Source organism: Equus caballus, chromosome 27 (assembly GCF_041296265.1).
Source record: "Equus caballus isolate H_3958 breed thoroughbred chromosome 27, TB-T2T, whole genome shotgun sequence".
NCBI lineage: Eukaryota > Metazoa > Chordata > Mammalia > Perissodactyla > Equidae > Equus > Equus caballus.
Genome location: NC_091710.1, coordinates 56,180,405 through 56,198,915, shown reverse-complemented (window position 1 = coordinate 56,198,915; position 18,511 = coordinate 56,180,405). Strand labels below are relative to the sequence as shown.

Here is an 18,511-nt window from a genome sequence, read left to right as displayed (position 1 = left end):
CCTTCTTAGAACCCCGAGGAGGAAGGTAGAAGGAAACGAGAGTGCTGCCTCAGCTGACGGGGCTCCCTCAGCCGCCAGCGCCCAGGGAGCTCGCCCCGTGCGTCCCACCCGTGTCCCCGCGTCCCCGTGACTCCAGTGCCTCCAGCTGCTGCTCTCTGTTTAAAAGGCACCCGAGTGCCACCCAAGCCAGCAGGGCTCACCCGCTCCTGGCCGGTGCTCTGCAAGGGTCCAGCTCAGTTCTCTCTAAGATGGGGCCGTGGCAAGGGGCTGATTTCCAGGTTTGAGGATCGCTCCCTCGCATGCTGTTCTCCGTAGTGTGTGGTCTGCAGGCGGCCGTGCAGGCAGTGGATGGAGACCAGGGAGGGGCGGGTCTCAGGTCAGCAGGCAGCTCCGAGTGAGCCCAGCCCACCCCCAGCCCCACCCACAGCCCAGCCTCCAGGACTCAACTCGAGGAAGGACAAGGCCAGAACCAAGACTCGGACCCTTGACCCAGGCCAGAGGCCTCGCTGACCCAGCCCGTCACTGCTATCCAGGCAGGCTAAGCTGTGACTTGGGGAGCTCACCCCAATCTCCTGAATGCCCCAGGCTGCCTCAGCTGCTGGAATTCCACCTGCTGCTGCTTCTCTGCACCCCGTAAACCCGCAAACAGCCCTGCCAGCAAGGGCGGGAAGGCCCTGGGAGCCGGACAGTTTCCTTGGGACGAGTCCTCCTCTAGGACACTCTCCAGTGCCCACGGAGCCCTGGGTCCCAGGGCTGGACGTCCTTGGGGGCAGGGAGGAGCAGGGGCCTGGAGGAGGGGCCTCACTTGCAAGAGGAGAGGAGCCAGACCCCACAAAAGCGAGGGGGGATTTGGGAATGGGGCACAGAGACAGGGCAGCGCCTGGAGGCCCAACAAAGTGTCTGTGCAGCTTGTTCTCAAACAGACTTGTCGAAAAATAATCACATTTATTCCCTTTCCACTTAGAAAAGCAAAACAACATACTTTCAAGGAGAAACAAAGACAAGGCACAAAGAGCAAAATAAGCAGGCAGAGCAAAACAACTCTGGGTTGTGGGGACAGCAAAGAGGAAGTGGCCGCGGGGGTCCCCCCAGCCGCGCAGCTGGGCCCCAGTCCGCTTCCTCCTGCAGAAGCCGCCTCCCGGGGGCCGGGCAGCGCGACATCAGGCCGCACCTTTGTCAACACGAGTGGAGAGCAGCCCCACAGCCTGGAGGGCCGGGTTTCCGATGGCGGGGCCGTCCGCGTCTGATGTCAGCGCTGTTCTCGGGTCTTCCTGACACCCATTCGAATCCTGGAGAGCAGCAGCAAAGAGATGCTTCTGGTCGAGGATCTGAAGGCTTGCCCGGCAGGCCGGGAGGTTTCCGCATATATTTATTGGAAATAGCTTAGCGCCCGTTTTCAAACTTTTTACCCTCTCCCCAAACTAATTTTTCACACGTGCCCACTGCCTGATTCCACAATAAGACGCTGCTTGGAAAAAGGGTGGAGAGGGAAATTCCAGTGGTGCCCGGCGTGCTGGGCTCTGCCCACCAGCGGGAGGAAGCCTTCAGCCCCAGACCCTCGATGCCGGTGCTCACATTCCAAGCGGTGTGTGGACGCCTGGATAGCCATACCCACAGAAGGGCCGTGTGCCTGTTTAACCGAATCCCAAGGCGATGGCTCTGTGTTTTGTACGTCATTTTTAAATTTTCTTTTTCTAGCAATTCATTGTCATTGTATTTTGAAAAAGTCAGTCCACAATGGATTGCAAATAAGAGAAAAGTTAACTGATCCATCACAACAGACGGTTGGAAGGCACTGCTTGTGTAGAGAAGACACAGAATGTTTGTGTCGTTTCCCGGGGCCACCGTAACCAAGGACCACAAACTGGGGGCTTCAGATGACAGAAGCTGCTTCTCTCAGTTCTGGAGGCCAGACGTCTGAGACCAAGGTCTCAGGGCCATGCTCCCTCTGAGGGCTCCAGCGGAGGGTCCTTCCACCTCTTCCAGCTGCTGGTACTTATAGCATCCTTGGCGCTCCTGGGCTTGTGGCCCCATCACTCCAGTCTCTGTCTTCACCTGCACATGGGTTCCCACTGCACACGTCTGTATCTGGGCCTGAATCTCCTCGTGAGGACACTGGTCATACTGGGATCCACCTTAAGGACCCCATTTTGACTTGGTCACCTTCACGCAGACCCCATCTCCACATCAGGCCACATTCTGAGGTCCTGGGGGGTCAGGACTCCAACATATCCCTTTTTTTTTTTTTTTTTTGGTGAGGAAGATTGGCCTTGAGCCAACATCTGTGCCCATCTTCTTCTATTTTATGTGGGATGCCACCACAGCATGACTTGATGAGCCGTGTGTAGGTCCACACCCAGGCTCCAAACCCGTGAACCCCGGCCCCAAAGCAGAGCACGTGAACTTAACCACTACACCACTGGGCCGGCCCCACCAACATATCTTTTTTGAGGGCAACACAGTTCAACCCATAAGAACCTTTAAATGGGAGTTAACGGGAATATACTATCAGATAAAGGACCCTTATTTAGTTTATAGTTTTGAGGATTTACTATTTCGACCTTCACTAGGTAAAGATGACTTGAGAAATTGAACATTTCTTTGGGGTCCCTGCACTGTCAGTGGTGAGGTCAGTGACACAAGGGGTACATTTCGACTTGGATTTTTCTCTCATCCCTCCCTGCACAGCATCAGTGTGATTCAGAACAAAGTGAATTGGCAGCAAGATGCATCCTGGCCCCGGGGACCTGCCCTTCTGGCACGATGGCAAAGGCCTGCCCACCCCATGGTTCCTCAGCGGCACGGGCCCCGGCCTGTTCAGCTGGAGCATTTCTGTCCTGCCGTCTCCCTCCCAGAGTTACGTGCAAGCATCGTGAGTTTCCTGTCTGGAAGCTTCCTCCGGGTTCACTGTCTGAAGTCGGAGTCTTGAGCAGAACAAATTTCAGGTCAGGGTTCGTCAGGAGAGGCTTAACTCATGCCTACCCCTTGTCCCCTCCTCGATCTTGGGCGACTCAAGCAGTGGCAAGAGGCACGGCTCTCTGGGCAGTGTGGGCTCGAAAGTTAATCTCTAACTCGTAGCACAAGATATTTTCGGGCTTGGGGTAGAAATCAGTGTGGTAAAACGAAGCTCTGAGATGTACGAGGACACCAATCGTATTTTTAACACTCTGATCCTGTCCCGTGGAAGCTGCGTTTGTGCTCGCGAGCCTTCTTGACGTGCAGCCTGAAGCGCGGCTCCATTCGTTCATTTGGAAAGAGCGCATTTCACTGTGAACAGGAACAAGCTCTTGGGGCTTAGATGCACGAGACCTCCTGCTGCACCGCACGGGAAATGAAAGAGTGGCACTAAGCTCTCAGAGAGTGAATTTCCTCAGCTGTGAATGGACACAGCCCCCACCTCCTGGAGTCAAGCTTGTGTGTGTGCATGCACACGTGCGTGTGTCTATATCTAGTATTCTGTGGAACTAGACATACACCTACATGTAGATAGACGGTATAGATTGATGTGAAATCATATTTAATTGCAGATAACTTGTGCAAACGTTGTGAACACATACCTTGAAAATATTTTAAAATAACTATTAAATTTTTATTTCTTTTCCAAAGAAAGGTTTGTAGGATCAACACTAACACACTTAATGGCCAGCTGGGGATTGTAATATTGACTCACTGGACAAGAATTTAGTGCCTCCCGGTAGCTTGCTGTCCCCTGAGGGGAGGTGCAGACGCAGTCCAAGGCTGGCCACGATAAAGGACAGCAGGGCTGGGCATTCGGCCCAGTTAGGCATCATTCATTCATCGATTCAGCAACTGCGAGCCTGGCTTCATCCCATCCCAGTGCCAGCCTGGGGTAGAAGGCTGACACACAGGTCTCTCTTGTCATAGTCAAATCAGGACCACTGGGTGTTATCCTGAACCTGGGACTGTGTGTAATATAAGATGTTTGCAGGGACACCATGAGTCCATGGTCAATCTGTGTGCCCTGCTCATAGTCGGTCGTCAACACTATTCCCAGTACTTAGGGGCACACTCTTTTCTGAGCATAAGGTTCTCAGGCACTGGCTTCTGAGATACTTAGGAAAACTCAAGACGGGAAGAAAAGAGCTTCCCCATAGTTAAGAAGTGGCTTACAAGGAAGGCAGATGCCCCCACAGCGCCTCCAAGCTGAGGGTAGCCAAGCGGGGAAGGTGAGTCTAAGGGAGGACCATGGAGAAGACGGCTACCCTTTTATACAATGTAGAGAGAATTTTAAAATGAAACCCTGAGTAGCATTTCCACATCAACCCACAGATACTCTAATTAATTTTTCATGCCAAGAGACTCAAAGTACTTTGTAGCAACTGGATCAATTCCTGACAGCTACTGGAATTTAATTGCTTTGTCTTCTTTGTCTTTGGAAGGCTGGGGTGGGGGGAGTGCGTGAACTCTTGTGGGCTGTTGAAAGCTTCGGGAAACAATCTGTTATCTGGGGTTGGAGGATGCAGGAAAACAATACGTAGCATCCCAGCAGGGCTCAGAACAAGTGCCTGATCTTCCAGCCACGTGCCTCTGCTGCGTCTCAGTACCGGGTGTGTAGGATGCGCACTATGTCGGGGAGCACAGATCTGGAGAAGCTAAAATATTTGCCGAAAATCACCCAGAGGGGCAGTGACACAACTGGAAGTGACCAGTGGGAGTCGTCCTCCCCAGGACGAGGATTCACTGTGCCAAGCACAGCGTATGCATCGTCTCGGTTAGTCCCCGGGGGAGGGCACACTCATACCCCTATCTTTCAGAAGAGGACAGAACAGCGCCAAGAGAATTGTCTTGCTCCAAATTCACAGGACTTGCAAATGGGGAAATAGAGTCTGAATCCCATCTGTTGAACCCAAAACTGTGCTCTCACCACCGCTCCGTGCAGCTTCCACTGGGGTTCAGAGCTCCCCCAAGCCTGGAGCCAGGTCACTGGACTCCAGCCTTCAGGGGCTTGTGAGCCATCACATCCAGGACACTTCCATGAGCCTCCTTTATATTTTTCAGGCACAGTTTTGCACGGCAATATATTTTTACGCTTCTTCAAGTCTACGTGTGTGATGAGCCTCCTCCTGAGCAGTGGAAAATTTAAACAGTAAAATGTTATTCTTGAAATAGATGTTATTTAAGACAGGTCCTCCTTGTTCTTGACATTATTATACCCAGATTCAATTTCAGGAACTCTAGGGGTCCCTGTAGTTCGAATGAACTAATTAAATGCATGGAATGTTCCTCTGCAGTTTCCACTGACCATCTGGGGGCCACAGTGCATTTTTTAAAATAAAACAGCTAAAGTCTGAAAATAGATGGAGTTCCCCACCCGCCTTACCTACTAGATGGTGTAGGGGTTGGGTGGATGTTCTAAGTTAATTCATTGATTTGTTCGTTCATATGCCAAGCATTGTAAAATCCAGTGGGAAGAAAAATTAAACATGACATAGTCCCTGACGTCCAGGAGCTTGCAGGAAGGCAGCAGCACCTGTGACTGGGGAAAGCCGAGTGGCCACTGGAGGCTCGTCCACAAGGTGGGTGGGTCAGCCTCAAGCTTCTCTTAGAAGGAATGGGGGTGAGGGGCTGGAGGCGTTGCTGGCGAATGAATGTAAACTCCACTCCTGGCATCTTAAGTTGGGGGTCACCTAGCGACATGTGGTCTCTATGTAAAGGTCAACAGAGATGCACCAAAAACACCCCAGGAGATTTTGATATATTTTTGGAGTGGATTGAACAAAATAGAAATGGAGCGTGATGGGGAACTATTTCAGTTTCTGCTGGAGTTAAAACTGATCATTTAAAAAAATTATATCCCAATAGTTTGCTCAGTTTCTGCCTCTCTTAATCCAAATCCTGATGTAAAGTATTCTACTTGGAAACTGAATGAAAATGTTTTTCAAGGATGTTCTCAGGGTATAGCTCTGGTACTGAAATCTGAGGGACTCATACATTTAACTGGCAAAGACCATTGAAAGCAAAATTTTCCAAAAGGGGGGCCGGCCCTGTGGCCGAGTGGTTGAGTTTGGGCGCTCTGCTTCTGCGCCCGGAGTTTCAGCTGGTTCAGATCCTGGGCTCGGACATGGCACCGCTCACCAGGCCACGCTGAGGTGGTGTCCCACATGCCACAACTAGAAGGACCTACAACTAGAATATACAACTATGTACTGGGGGACTTTGGGGAGAAGAAGAAGAAAAAAAGAAGATTGGCAACAGATGTTAGCTCAGGTGCCAATCTTAAAAAAAAAAAAAGTAAAGGCTCAGGCTGTGCCTGTGGAAATCTAGTCATCATTATTTTGAACAAAACCTTTAAAAATAGCATTTACCATCAGGGGTCCAGTCTTAATTAGAACTGAAGCTGGCAGGAAGCAGCTGTGTGCAGGCACGAAAAGCAGCTTCCGTCAGAGGAGATTCCGTCCCTCGGCACCGGCGGGCCTTGGGGGTCTGCCCCTCACTCCCACGTGGGGTTCGCAGGGTCCACCGTGGCTCTGCGCTCCGTCTGCAGCTGGAGGCCACATTTCTAGATACAAGAAGTTTCAACGTTTCGTCAACTTTAGTGTTCTGGGTGGTTTTCTTTTTATTCTGGAATCCATAAGGAGGAGGGCAATACGTTTTTAACCATTAAATGTCAACAACGCATGGTCCCTGATTTTACAAAAACATATAAACACCAAATTCCATTATTTCACGGTTTTGTAGTGGGTGAGGGGTGGTGGTAGGACACAAACGAGCGAGGCCTTTGGCATGCGTGGAGAGGTGGGGGCTGCAAACACTGTCTTGACCAGGCCCACCAGCCCGGGGCCAGCTCGGTCCGCGCCCCCCGGGAGGGGGGCCGCCGCGTGTGCAGGCGACGTGCCGCCAGTGGGCGCCGCTGTTCTCCTCGAGCCCCCGCGTCTCCGGGAACGCCGGCGCCCTGGACAGGGTTAGGGAGCGGGGGCGCCGAGAGGGAGCCCCCGCGGAACCGCAGCCCCTCGGCGCACGGGCCCCGCGGCCGCGCCGGGGCGCTCCAGCCCGAGCCTGCACGCCCGCCCGTGCGCACGCCCGTGTGCACGCGCACCCTCCCGCTCCGCCCCGCCCCGCCGCCCGGGCGTGCTCCTCGGAGCCGCGGGGCCTCCAGGACGCGGGTGAGTGCCGGGCCCGCCGCCGACCCCCGCGGGGTGGGGGAGAGCGCTGCCCGGGCGGGGCGTAGGGGGCCTCGCGGAGCCGGGGGCGGCCGCGCGCTCACGGGCGCGCGGGCAGGAGCCGGAGGAGCCCCGGGCGCTCGCCGGCGCGCGGGAAGATGCTAAGCAGCCCGCGGGGCGCTCGCACAGGTGCGCGGAAGGCGGCCGCCCCAGCCCCGGCGCTCGCACAGGTGCGCGGGAAGAGGCCCATGCGCATGCGCGCCGGAGACCACCGGCGAGGGCTCCGCGTCCCGGGCTCGGGTGGGCGCCGGGGTGGAGGGCGAGGCGCAGAGCGGCGAGGTAGGGGTGGGCCCCAAGGGGAAGGCAGCGGCGAGGCGCCCCCGGAGGCGGAGGATAAGGGCAGCGGGTGGCGGGGACTAGCGCAGAGGCGGGGGAAGTGGCCGCGGGGGCGAAGGAGGTGGCCGCGGGGTGGCCCTGCTCGTGGTGGGGGTGGGGGGAGTGGCGTGGGCGGCCTCCGTCCCTCCCCGGGCGCCCGCGTGCAGCGTTGGGGGCCAGCCCACGGGGATCCCCCAGTGCCCTCCTCCGGGAAGCGGGTGGCGAGGGGGACGGGCTACCGCGCTCGGTCTCGAGGACGAGCCCCGCGCTGCGCCCGCGCGGACCACCTCCGAGGACACGGCCCCGGCCGCCGATCGGTGTCTGCGCACCCAGCCCCGCCGGAGCCAGGCCCCCGCGCTCCCCGCGCCCCCGCCGCCGGGCCGAGCGTGCTTTGGGGATTCGGCCCCCGGGCGCCGTGGCCACGTTTGCGGCTGGCGGAGGCCGGCCGGTCCCCCTCCTCCGAGGGGCTGGCCTGGGCCTGTGCTCTGCACGGCCTGGGCCCGCGCGGAGGGGAGGGACGTGCTGGCGGCTTGGCCAGAGGCCGGGCCGCGTGTCCGCTGGCACCGCACGATTTCTCCCCCATCGCCCCTTCTGTGCGCCCGGCGGCCGCGGGCCGGACCCCCAGGGCCTGCCCTGGATTGCTCGGAGCTCGTGCGGGGCGGGGGTAGGGGGTGCGGGGCTAGTGAATACCGAACGCTTTCTTTTCACGGAACCTGTGCCCCACTGACCGAGCCAGTCCGCCCATGCAGTGCCGTCGCCTGTGTTTGAACGTGCCTGACATCACGATGGGGGCGGGGGTATAAAAAGGAGCATTTAAATAAACACCGCGTGTGACTAGCTCACCCCACACCAGCGACTTAAAGATGTCTGGAGTGGAGTTTAAACTCACTTGCCAGCCGCACCTCCAGCCCCCCCCCCCCCCGACCCCGCCCCAGGGCTGGGGAGCCCCCTCCTGCGCGGGTCTGGGCGGGCTTCGGGGGGGGGGTTCCCTCTGCTCAGGCGTGGCTGCTCCCCTAACAGTAAATAAGAAAGATCTTAAAAAATTCCACCACCTCTTGGGTTCCTACGGAACGATGTTCTCTCTCTCCACCTCCCCCCCCCCGCTCCATATCTATTCTAAGGGAAAAGAAAAAGAACAAACCAGTGTATGAAGCTTCATTTCTACTGAAACCGCTCAAGGCCCGTTACCGTCAGATTTCAAATTCCTGCACGTCCCCTCCAGCACCGAGTGAACCAAGAGTTCGCTCTGTTCCTGGCCTGTTCTCGGCGCCTCCTTCCATTTCTCATTAAACAGCCGTTCCTCGGACTGTAATTAGGAACCGCTCGTGGATGCGGGGTCGCCCTTGAGCCCTGTATCCTCAGCTAATGGCGCCCTGTTCTTAGAAACTCCTGTGGGCGGCCTGGAGCGCAGAAGGGCTTTCCCTGGCCTCTGACGTGCTCCGGGGCAGCCTGCCTGGGGCCTTCCGTCTCTCGCTTCTGGGTGTAACTACGCCATAATTATAATGAGATAAAAAGCTTTTTGAGCTTTTAATGGCAATTGCACTGGGATTGCTGGTAATATAGTTAGAACACACAGAATGAAAAGAGTTAAAAGATTTTGCTTATAGTGTTGAAGGCAATCTTGGGCTTGGGAGGAGAGGGGGAAAAAACGAGTTAAATGTTGTCATCTTAGAACAGGACTAAATACATCCCCAGGCAGCCTGACTTTCTATGCGGTCGTCTTGCCTTCCTAGTGCCTGGGCGTGCATGTAGGGACGGCCCTACGGGGACCCTCAGAGCACTTTGCCTGTCACTGGGAGATGGAAGAATCTGAAACTGTGGTGGTGAGACCACCCTGCATCTTTGAACATCTTTTCAGACAGTCTCTATTGCTTCTGATTCTATTTGCATACATCCCAAGACAAGAGGCAGGCTTGGCAATGGGAGAGCAGAAGGTCTCTTTTTAGCTTAAAATATGATTTTGGCGTGTTTGTCCCTAGACTGAGACAGAGAGGCTCTCCAAGCTCGGAACGTGCCATCTGGGATCACATTTCAGTTTTCTAAATACCAACAGCATAAATGGCTCACGAGTAATAGCCTCGCAGGACTTCCTGCGGCAGCTGTGATGCCCCTCGGCCCCGCACCCCCCAGGCTGTGTGACGCAGGAGGACCACTGCCGAATGGGCTGCGGAGGGGCCTGGGGAGGCGGCCGGTTGGCGGAACAGGAGCCAGCTGTGGCATTTTGAACATCTTGCCCCCGTGACCCAGGGTGATGTCTGCTCTCCCCTGGAGTTCACGGGATGATTGTCCCCATTGTGGCCTGGATTTCGGTTTTTCTCTTGCAATTATTGTAATTATGCTAAAATTATAGTGTTGGTACCCAGCACATATTTTCGAAATTGTGAACGATGAGCAGTAACTTTTGGAATAAAATAAAAATTTCTAGGAGTTTACCTTTTGCCAAAATCCAGCTTCTGCTAGAAAGGATATTAAAGTAAGATAAACAATGCCTTGGAAATGGAAACTGTTGCATGTCCTGTGCAATGTTGGACGGATTAAAAATTAATTTCCTTCTTTCAGAAATAGAGTTGAATGTCTACCTCGGGTCACGCAGTGTTCCAGGTGCTGGGGATACAATGGCGAGTGAAATAGACCCCGTCCCCTACCCCTTGCAGCCTAGACTCTAATAAGGTAAATGGCATTAATTATATAATCATGTTGATTCATGTGTGATAACAATCGAGACCAGAGCTCTGAAGGAAAAGAAACAATTACAAAAGCATCTGAAGGATAGGAAGGGAGATCACATGCAAAGGCCCTGTGGTGAGGAGTAGGGCCCATTGGAAAGTGTAAGGGAGGCTGGCAAGGAGCACCTAGAGTGGAGTGTCCTATTTGTCACATAATATAGTTTTATTACTAAATTAGTTGGGGCGTTTCCTTTATGTAATTGATGGGGCTTTACACTTCAGGGCTTGATGGGTTAGGATGTGGATTAATTCTACAGAACTGAGATCTACTGAATCACAAAGGGAAATCATTAAATAGGATGAGGTAGATGAAATGTTTCATCGGCTGATAGCCACTGTACCAATGGCTGACGCTATTCTTACTGTTTGGTTATGGAGTCCCAGAGTCGTGGGGCTTTGAGCGTGTAGATACCAGATCTGCAGGCTTTGTCGGAGCCACTGCCTTTGGGATGGTTTCACTGGTGCGGAAGTCTCCCTCTGGCCTCTACACATCGCTCTTTCCCCTCTGGCCAGTTTCTCATGCACAGAGTGGTTATTTACAAACATAAATCTTATTATGTTGGGCGTCAGTCGCTTCCCACCATCGTGGGCTGCAGTCCACAGTTCTTGTGTGGGTCATAAGACCCTCTTCCAGTTAATATGGTGGTTCTGCAAACCACCCCACAAACTTGGCGGCTGCCACAGACAGAGCATTTATCTCCCACTGAAATTCATACGTTGAGTCCTAACCCCCAACGTGACGGTGTTTGGAGGTGGGACCAAAGGGAGGGGATTAGGTCGTGAGGGAGGAGCCCACTTGCATGGGTTTAATGCCCTTGTAAGAAGAGACTGGGTGAGCTTGTTCTCTCTCAGCCGTGTGAGACACAGCGAGAAGTCTGCGACCTGGAAGAGGGCCCTCACGCAAGCATGCTGCCACCCTGATCTCGGACTTCCCAGCCTGCAGAGCTGTGAGAAATAAATATCTGTTGTTGACAAGCCACCTACTCCATGGCATTTTTGTGATGGCTGCCTGAATGGCCTAAGTGGCTTAAAAACAAGACCATTTATTTTGCTGACAGGTCCACAGGCCAAGTAGGGGGTGGGCACCGCTCACCTCCATGCTGCTGAGTGTGACGTGGGGCAGACTGGAGGCTACGAGCTTGCACCACCCCAGGGCTCGCTGACTCACTCGTCTGAGGTCTGGGCCGGGCTGATCCAGACAGGAGGGGCTGGAGCGCTGAGGCCCCGGAAGGCCGCTTGCTCGCTCTCTGATCTCCCCGTGTGCGTTCTCCAGGGGCAGCTTCAGTGCGGCTGGACTCTTACGCGTTGACTCGCGGTGACTCAGGACCGTGTCCTGAGACGATAGAGCCCAGCTGGAAGCAGCACCCCTTTCCTGACTGGCCTTAGAAGCCGTACTGTGTCACTTCCCTTGCAGTCACAGGCCTGCCCGGATTCCGGGGGAGGGGACATGGACCCCAGCTCTCAGTGGAGGAATGTCACCTCACATGCTAAGATCATGCTGAACAGGATACATCCAAGGCGCCGTCTTTGGAAAATACAATTTGCCACAGTCCGCTCTCTGACCAGGAAATTCACATCCCTTCCATGTGTAATGACGTGATCCCCTGCACCAAGATCCCCAAAGCTCACCCTCGCATGGTGTGGTGTCAGTTTTGGGCTCCAGGTTCAGGACACATACCCACACACCAAAGAGAGGATGTCTTCCCCAGATACCCAACATGCAGTGATGGGCAGGCCTAGGGTAAGTGCTATGGAGTCTTGTGTTGGTCAGAGCCACTAGGCTGTACATATTTATACAGAGAGAGAGAGATTTATGTCCACGTGTTGGCTTGTGTGATTGTGGGAGCTGGCAAGTCTGAAATCTGGCAGGTGGGCTGCCAGGCGGGAGACCCAGGCAACAGCTCATGCTGGAGCTCGAGTCGGAAGGCCGTCTGTCTGGAATTCTCTCTACCTGGGAGGACCTCAGTGTTAGACTGGATGAGGCCCACGCGCAATAGGGAGGGCAATCTGCCTCACTCCAAGTCTACCGATTTAAATGTTAATCTCTGCTAAAAAATACCCTCACAACAACATGTAGACTGTTGTTTGAGCAATTATCTGGGTACCATGGCCCAGCCAAGCTGACATATATAATTAAGCATCACAACCCTCCTGTTCAAAAGGGGAATGTGGAAGGCACTCAGTGGTCTCTGGCCCGTGGCAACCCCGGATTGCAGTCCGGCTCAAGTTGGCAGTTCCTTGATGGGGCTTGGTTGTAATTCCTGGGAATGACTTTCCATTGCTCTTGGCTCTGCCTTCTGGATTCCTGGATCTGCTCTCCAAGTCATCCTTCCTTTTCCATAAGACATGCCTGGTGTTTGCAGCCGAGTGGTTTTCTCTGCCTGCTTCCTGTTTTCATTTTGCGCTGTCTCTGTCCCATTTAGTCCAAGCTGGCATTGTTTCTTCCTGTATAATTATCTTAAAAGCCTTGTGGGTTTTTTATGGATCTATTGGGATTCATGCCATTAGACAAAAGCTACACCCACAAATCTCATTAACATAAGTCCTTTCTCTACTTTAGACTTCCTGCAAGGCTGCTGTGAAAAAATGTCCTTAAATTCCTGAAGTTCTATTATTTATTGATGAGCATCTGCCAGGCATGCCCTTAAGATCCTCAGGGGGCCTTTTGTCTGGCCCTTCTCTGCAGCACCCTGTCAGGCATTGATGAGGTCTTAGGCGATCTGATTGTGCCTCCTGGGTTTGATCTGTGCTCTGAAGCCCTTTCTTAATCTGGCAATCGTGGAGAGGCTGGGAAAAAGAACCAGTTTTAATTTTGAACCCAGCAAGGCCCGGTTTCTTTATATTTGCTCCAAGTCTCACTTGAGAACCGAACGATTCCTTTTTCAGATCTTCTCTCTCCTCTCTCATTTTATCACGTCATCGAGAAAAGGCTCACAGGCAGGATGCCCAAGAGCCCGCCTGGAAATCTCCACGAGATCCAGTCCGTTCAGTCCAGTCGTGTTCTCTGCTTTAGTGCAGGCCCCAGTGCTGCCAGGCTCTCTGCTGCTCCATCCCAAGGGCCCGGGAACCCTGTCCTCGCTTCCCTCTTCCGTCTGTCACGGACTCCTCAAGGCCATTCTGACTGTGCCTGCTGCCCAGCTGGGAAGCCACTGCACGTGTCGGTTTCCGTTATGGCAGCACCCCAATTCCAGGTGGGGTGCATAACCAATCATTCCAAAACGTGCTGGCTTAAAGCAACAGTTTATTTTGGTCACACATCTGCAATCTGGGCAGGCTTTGCAGGAACAGTCGCTCAGAGTCAGTTGAGAAAAGCTCACAGGCTCTTCTGAAACCCGGGCCGCACACGCAAAGAGCGGGGCATCGCTCATCGTCTCTGTGGTCTCTCCAGCTGGGCACTCTGGTGCCACCCGATCTCTTACGTGTTGGCACAGGGAATCCAAGCTGCGGGTCCTCACACAGGAAGACAGCCAGGAGGAGGCTGCACTGCCACGTTCCACGGCCTCACTTCACCACAGCCGCAGGCCTCTTGGTTCATGAAGACTGGATATACATCCCGACACTCTGGGGGAGTGAACATCTTGTGAGAGGAGCAGACCATCGGGCTGGACCAGTGGGGCCACCCCAGAAACTACCTCGTGCCACGGCCCCGCACAACCCGGCCATCACCCCTCAGCTCCTGTTCCTCCTTGCTGTCCACGAGCCAGCGGGGACTGAAGCCGCTCTCTGGGTGTGGCATGTGCGGCCCTCAGCGTTGTCTCCTGCCTCCTCCCATCAGGTCTGCTTGTCCTGTCCATCTCAGCAGAAGCTTTGCTCCCTCCGACGAGCTTCCCTTCAGGTATGGGGGTCACTGGCCTGTTATCCTCCCACCTTCCACGGTATATCTCAGGTTTTTGGTCATTCACGCCATCACGGATAATAGCGAAGGCCGCCGTCGTCTTCCCTAGGCCAGAATCTCCACGAGGGCAGGTTCTGCGCCTGTCCCGTGCACGGCGCATCCCAGTGTCTGGCACCGTGCGTCTGTGTGGAGCATTCACTGGGGCTCGGTGGCCGATTTATTAAGAAACCTTCAGCTTACAGCACCTCCTACAAAAGGCAGGCATCCCCACCATGGGACCCTTACCTCCAGGGTTCCTCGTGTCCTGCTCGCTCTTGTCTCCTTGGCCTGGAAGTGTGCCTAGCAGATAGCGGGCTCTTGTTACCTGTTTGTTGAATGACTGAATAAGTTCCTCAATGAGACAGAAGCCTGAGTGATAAAGGGCTCTGGGCAGCTCAGTTCTAGAGGTTGTGTCCACCAAAAGGCCTGTGGCTTCCCAGTCCCTGGTGGATGGAGATTCCGTGGCATAGGGGCGCTCACCTCCCTGGTCCTTGGGCCAGGGAAGACAGGTGTGCGTGTGGCGTTACGTCCCAGGGTCAGAGAGCAAATATGAACCACGACTGGAGCGACAGGCTCGCGCATCAGTTTCAGTGACGGCTTGGCCGTTTATTCATTCTGTCACTTGGCACAAGCCGCTCCGGTGCGCAAACTCCCGCTCTTCCGAGAGGAGAAGGAAATCACTCGTTGATTGAATAAGGAAGTACGATTAAACATTTTGAGCCATATATAATCATTTTGATGTCGAAGTCAAGATATAAAATAAAGAACAATATCTTCATTTCTTTTGTGTCAGACAGACAGCACCACGGTTCACTTTTAATGCGAGCATTCCTCCCATTCACTGTATTCATGAGACCTGATGCAAGGCTTGGTGTTTTGGGGAGAACGTTGAGATAAAGATGAGGCCCTATTTGTGTGCCACACGGAATGAGGGGAAGCACCAGTGGGAAGCTTTTCCGGGGAACTGGGGCAGCTGCGGCCTCTTGCTCATGTCATGGTGCCCCCAAGGGCCCCCCCGGGCATCATGAGAGGTTGCAATCGGGGATCTCAGGCTGCTTCCACGTGGCCCCAGGAGTGGGTTTGTGGTGGCCTTGGGGCCTTGTGACATGATCTGTGTGAACTGAGAGGCTCTTGTCGCTGCCGTGGAGCCCCCGACAGCCAGAGGTGACGTTGGATAGCAAACAGGATGAGCACAGAGGCATGGGCAGCATCTTTGCACGTGTCCTGTTTATTGCCATGTCCGGGAGGCAGCAGCAGGAGCAGACACACATCAGAGAGCTGTCAGCGTGACGTCGACAGTCTACCCAGCCTGACCACCAGAAGGGCATCTACTGTGTCTTCTGCTGTGTCATGGAATTTGTAGAAATCTTTACCAATTGTTGGATCTTACATTTGTTCTTCGTCTGTTTCATATTTCTGGAATTGAGATAGCGCAGTGTAGTAAAAAAGGGGCCACCGGGATCCTGGTTCTAAGTAAGTATCAACACTAATTAGCTGTGTGACCTTGAGCAGGTCGCTTAACCTCTCTGGGTGTTAATTTCATCCTGTTTTTGTGACAGGCGGGGGAAGGATGCTCTCTCCAGCCTCTTTCAACTCCAACGTTCTGAGTTTGGGGAAGGATTCTGGGGCTGGTCAAACCCGAGACTGCGGACACACTGAGATACAGCAGGTTTTGAATGGCAACAATTTTTTCTTCAAACCTATAACCTAAATCAGGCCCAGGATTTAGCTCAATTTGATTTTTAAAATTGATGCTTCACTTTCAGGACTCTGTGCCTAATAGCCTGCAGATATGAGGGGGCCTTGGTTTTACCATATTTTTCTACTGAGCACTCCTCTTTTTGGGGCCCAACTAAACCACACACATGCAGACATACACGTGAATGTGCACACATGTACACACACATGTGCATGGATATACACACAGGCACCAGAGAGACGTGTATATGTATGATTTTTTTTATTCTAACAGTAATACATGTTGAATATAGATTTAATTTGAAGATACCAAAATTATGAAAAAAGAAATCACTCCTATTCTCACTATCAACATGTCTTTTAAACTTTTTGGTATTTTTCTCAGGGTTTTTTTTCCCATGTTTTCCCCCGTGTGTGTGTATATACAGACACACACACACCCACACCTCTCTCTCTCTCTTTTTAAATGGCGTGTGCTATTTTGTGACGTGGTCTTTAAATTATTGTTTGGTTGAAGCCTTTTCACACATCCTTAGAAACATTGGGAAGGTGGTTTTTAACGACTGTGTATGAATATAATGTAATTTATTGATCAGGCGCCTTGCGTCTTGTTCCAACATCTTGTGATTGAGAAGGCTCTGGACAGCGTGTGTGTCCTTGAGTGCCTGGAGACATCCCTGGTTTTCCAGGAGTGGGGCCCGGGTCTGAGTCGCTGAGCACTTGATGCTCTGGGTGAGGCTGGGTTTCGACAGGGTGACCAGATTGTCTAATGAGCGTGTCCCCCGAGAGCTCGTGTGTGCAGAGTGCACCCTGTGGAGTCTCGAGGCACCGCCAGCATGCGTAGGAGACCACACGCTTGTGAGTGAAGGAGGCCCAGGAGGTGCAGTTTGATAAAGCGTTGTGTTCTTGCGCTCTGAGTGGTACCCAAAGTGTGTCCTAGAGTCCATGGAAGCTTCTGGAAACATCAAAGCTCCTGGAGGAGCTGCTGTTGCTGAGGGCTGAGCTGTGAGGGGCAGGGCTGCTCCCCAGAGACCCCCCCAAAGGGAAAGGGGCCGGCAGCCAAAGCAGGCTGCGTGGTGAGAGGAGGCCCAGCACGGACAGCAGGAGCGCCCTTCGGCTCCTCTGTGAGGTGTCCGTCTACCTCGGTGAGGACATGCCGTCAGCAGCACATCGGAACGGAGACGGAGCTGTGCTGAGGTTCTGCACAGAGACGACGGGACCAGGCCTGCCAGACCCCGTCGCTGCCTGGTTTCATTGCTTCAAAACCGCCCTGTGCACCCAGGGAGTTTCCACCTCTTCGTGGAACTTCAAACCCTGGACAGACGGCCCGGGAGATGCTGTCCGGCTGCCTCACCACCATACACACAAGTCACAGTCTTCCCTGAGCTTTAACTTAGGTGGCTGACTGCGGGATTTGCCAAAGTAGGAGCATCGTTTTCTAGAAGAATCATTTTTGTGAGACTGAAGTGTCTGCTCACATCCTGAACTCACCACAGCCATTAATTCCTAACCCACATTTTAGGAACAAAATGCAATAAAAATCAATATGGTGGTGACCTTCATCTGTAAACCATATTTAGTCAGATGTTAAAAGAGTTTGCAGAGACAGCAAATAATAACACAAAGCTTCCTCAGATTCAGTCTCAGATACAGTTACAAACATTTAGTTTTGACATCCACTCTCATACCGGCCCTGTCAGGACCATCCTGATGTGGAAGGTCTGTTTTTTGGCTCACATTGGTGAACCCAGACTTGTCAGAATATTGGTCTTGATTTCTGCTTCAAAAATAATGGCTAAAATACCACCACCGATAACCGATCAATGATCATTTCGTCCACCCGCCTTTCCCATTGAGTCATCCTCATTGGTTAAGAACACGCCACCATGAGTCGAGTTTGGATACATTCCATCGTCTTTCTCCCTCATCTCTCCGCCAGCCTCTCTCATCCATGCCAGGCGTCTCCTCTCCGGGCATCAGAAGGGGAGGCGCCCTTCTGCACGGCTGTAATTATATGAACCAGACCGCAGGTTTTTCCTGGTCCTAAAGCGGTTCATGCTTGTTGCTCAGTAACTGCTAGGCCTGGAGAGGAGGTACGAGTTAAATAACAGTGTCTTTTTGAGAACTGTGCTGACGTGTTGACGGTGCAGGTTCAGTGGGGGAGGAAAGATGGCACTCGTTTTGTTAGGTCTTAACCAAACTGAAACAGAACAGAAGTTGGAGAGGAGGGTTTCTCCAATATTTTCAATTTATACCAACAATGGTATATTAACTAGTGAGATTAATGGAAAGACACTGGGTTGGGGTATCTGCTTGTTTCTAATTCAGCTCTGTGAGCACCTGGTGTCTGATCTTGGCCTAGGCTCCCTCGTATAAAACCAAGAGCTTAGAACTGTAAAAATTACAAAGTGTGAGTTTTTATATAAATTCCCCATATTTCAATTTGACTAGAACTTTAAGCATCCTGAATAAGTTCCTCAACTACCCCAGCACTAAGAATAAAGAAACAAGAGTATGATGACCTAGGGGTTAACTCCACTTCTTTATGTTTAAGGATATTTGGCCTATTAGTTTTCGGTAGTGGGCCAGATTAACTATTTAATTGATAAACACTGGTAGCTACTTAAACTTACAGAATGATATTTTAAATTGCAAATTGTAAAATATCTCAAATACTATAAACAATGTGATCAACGAAATGCTCATGTATCCCAGTA

The 18,511-nt window shown here is 52.9% G+C and overlaps 1 long non-coding RNA gene and 1 other non-coding gene across 2 annotated transcripts in view; both read left to right on the top strand.

Moving 5' to 3' along the window:
- Positions 1-18,511, top strand: part of LOC102150713 (uncharacterized) — a 45,838-nt gene that overhangs the window by 2,735 nt on the left and 24,592 nt on the right. The window lies entirely within an intron of this gene.
- Positions 7,383-11,202, top strand: LOC111771768 (uncharacterized). Its single transcript, XR_011433145.1, has 3 exons — positions 7,383-7,460; positions 10,056-10,166; positions 11,075-11,202. It is a non-coding gene; the product is annotated as an uncharacterized protein (transcript).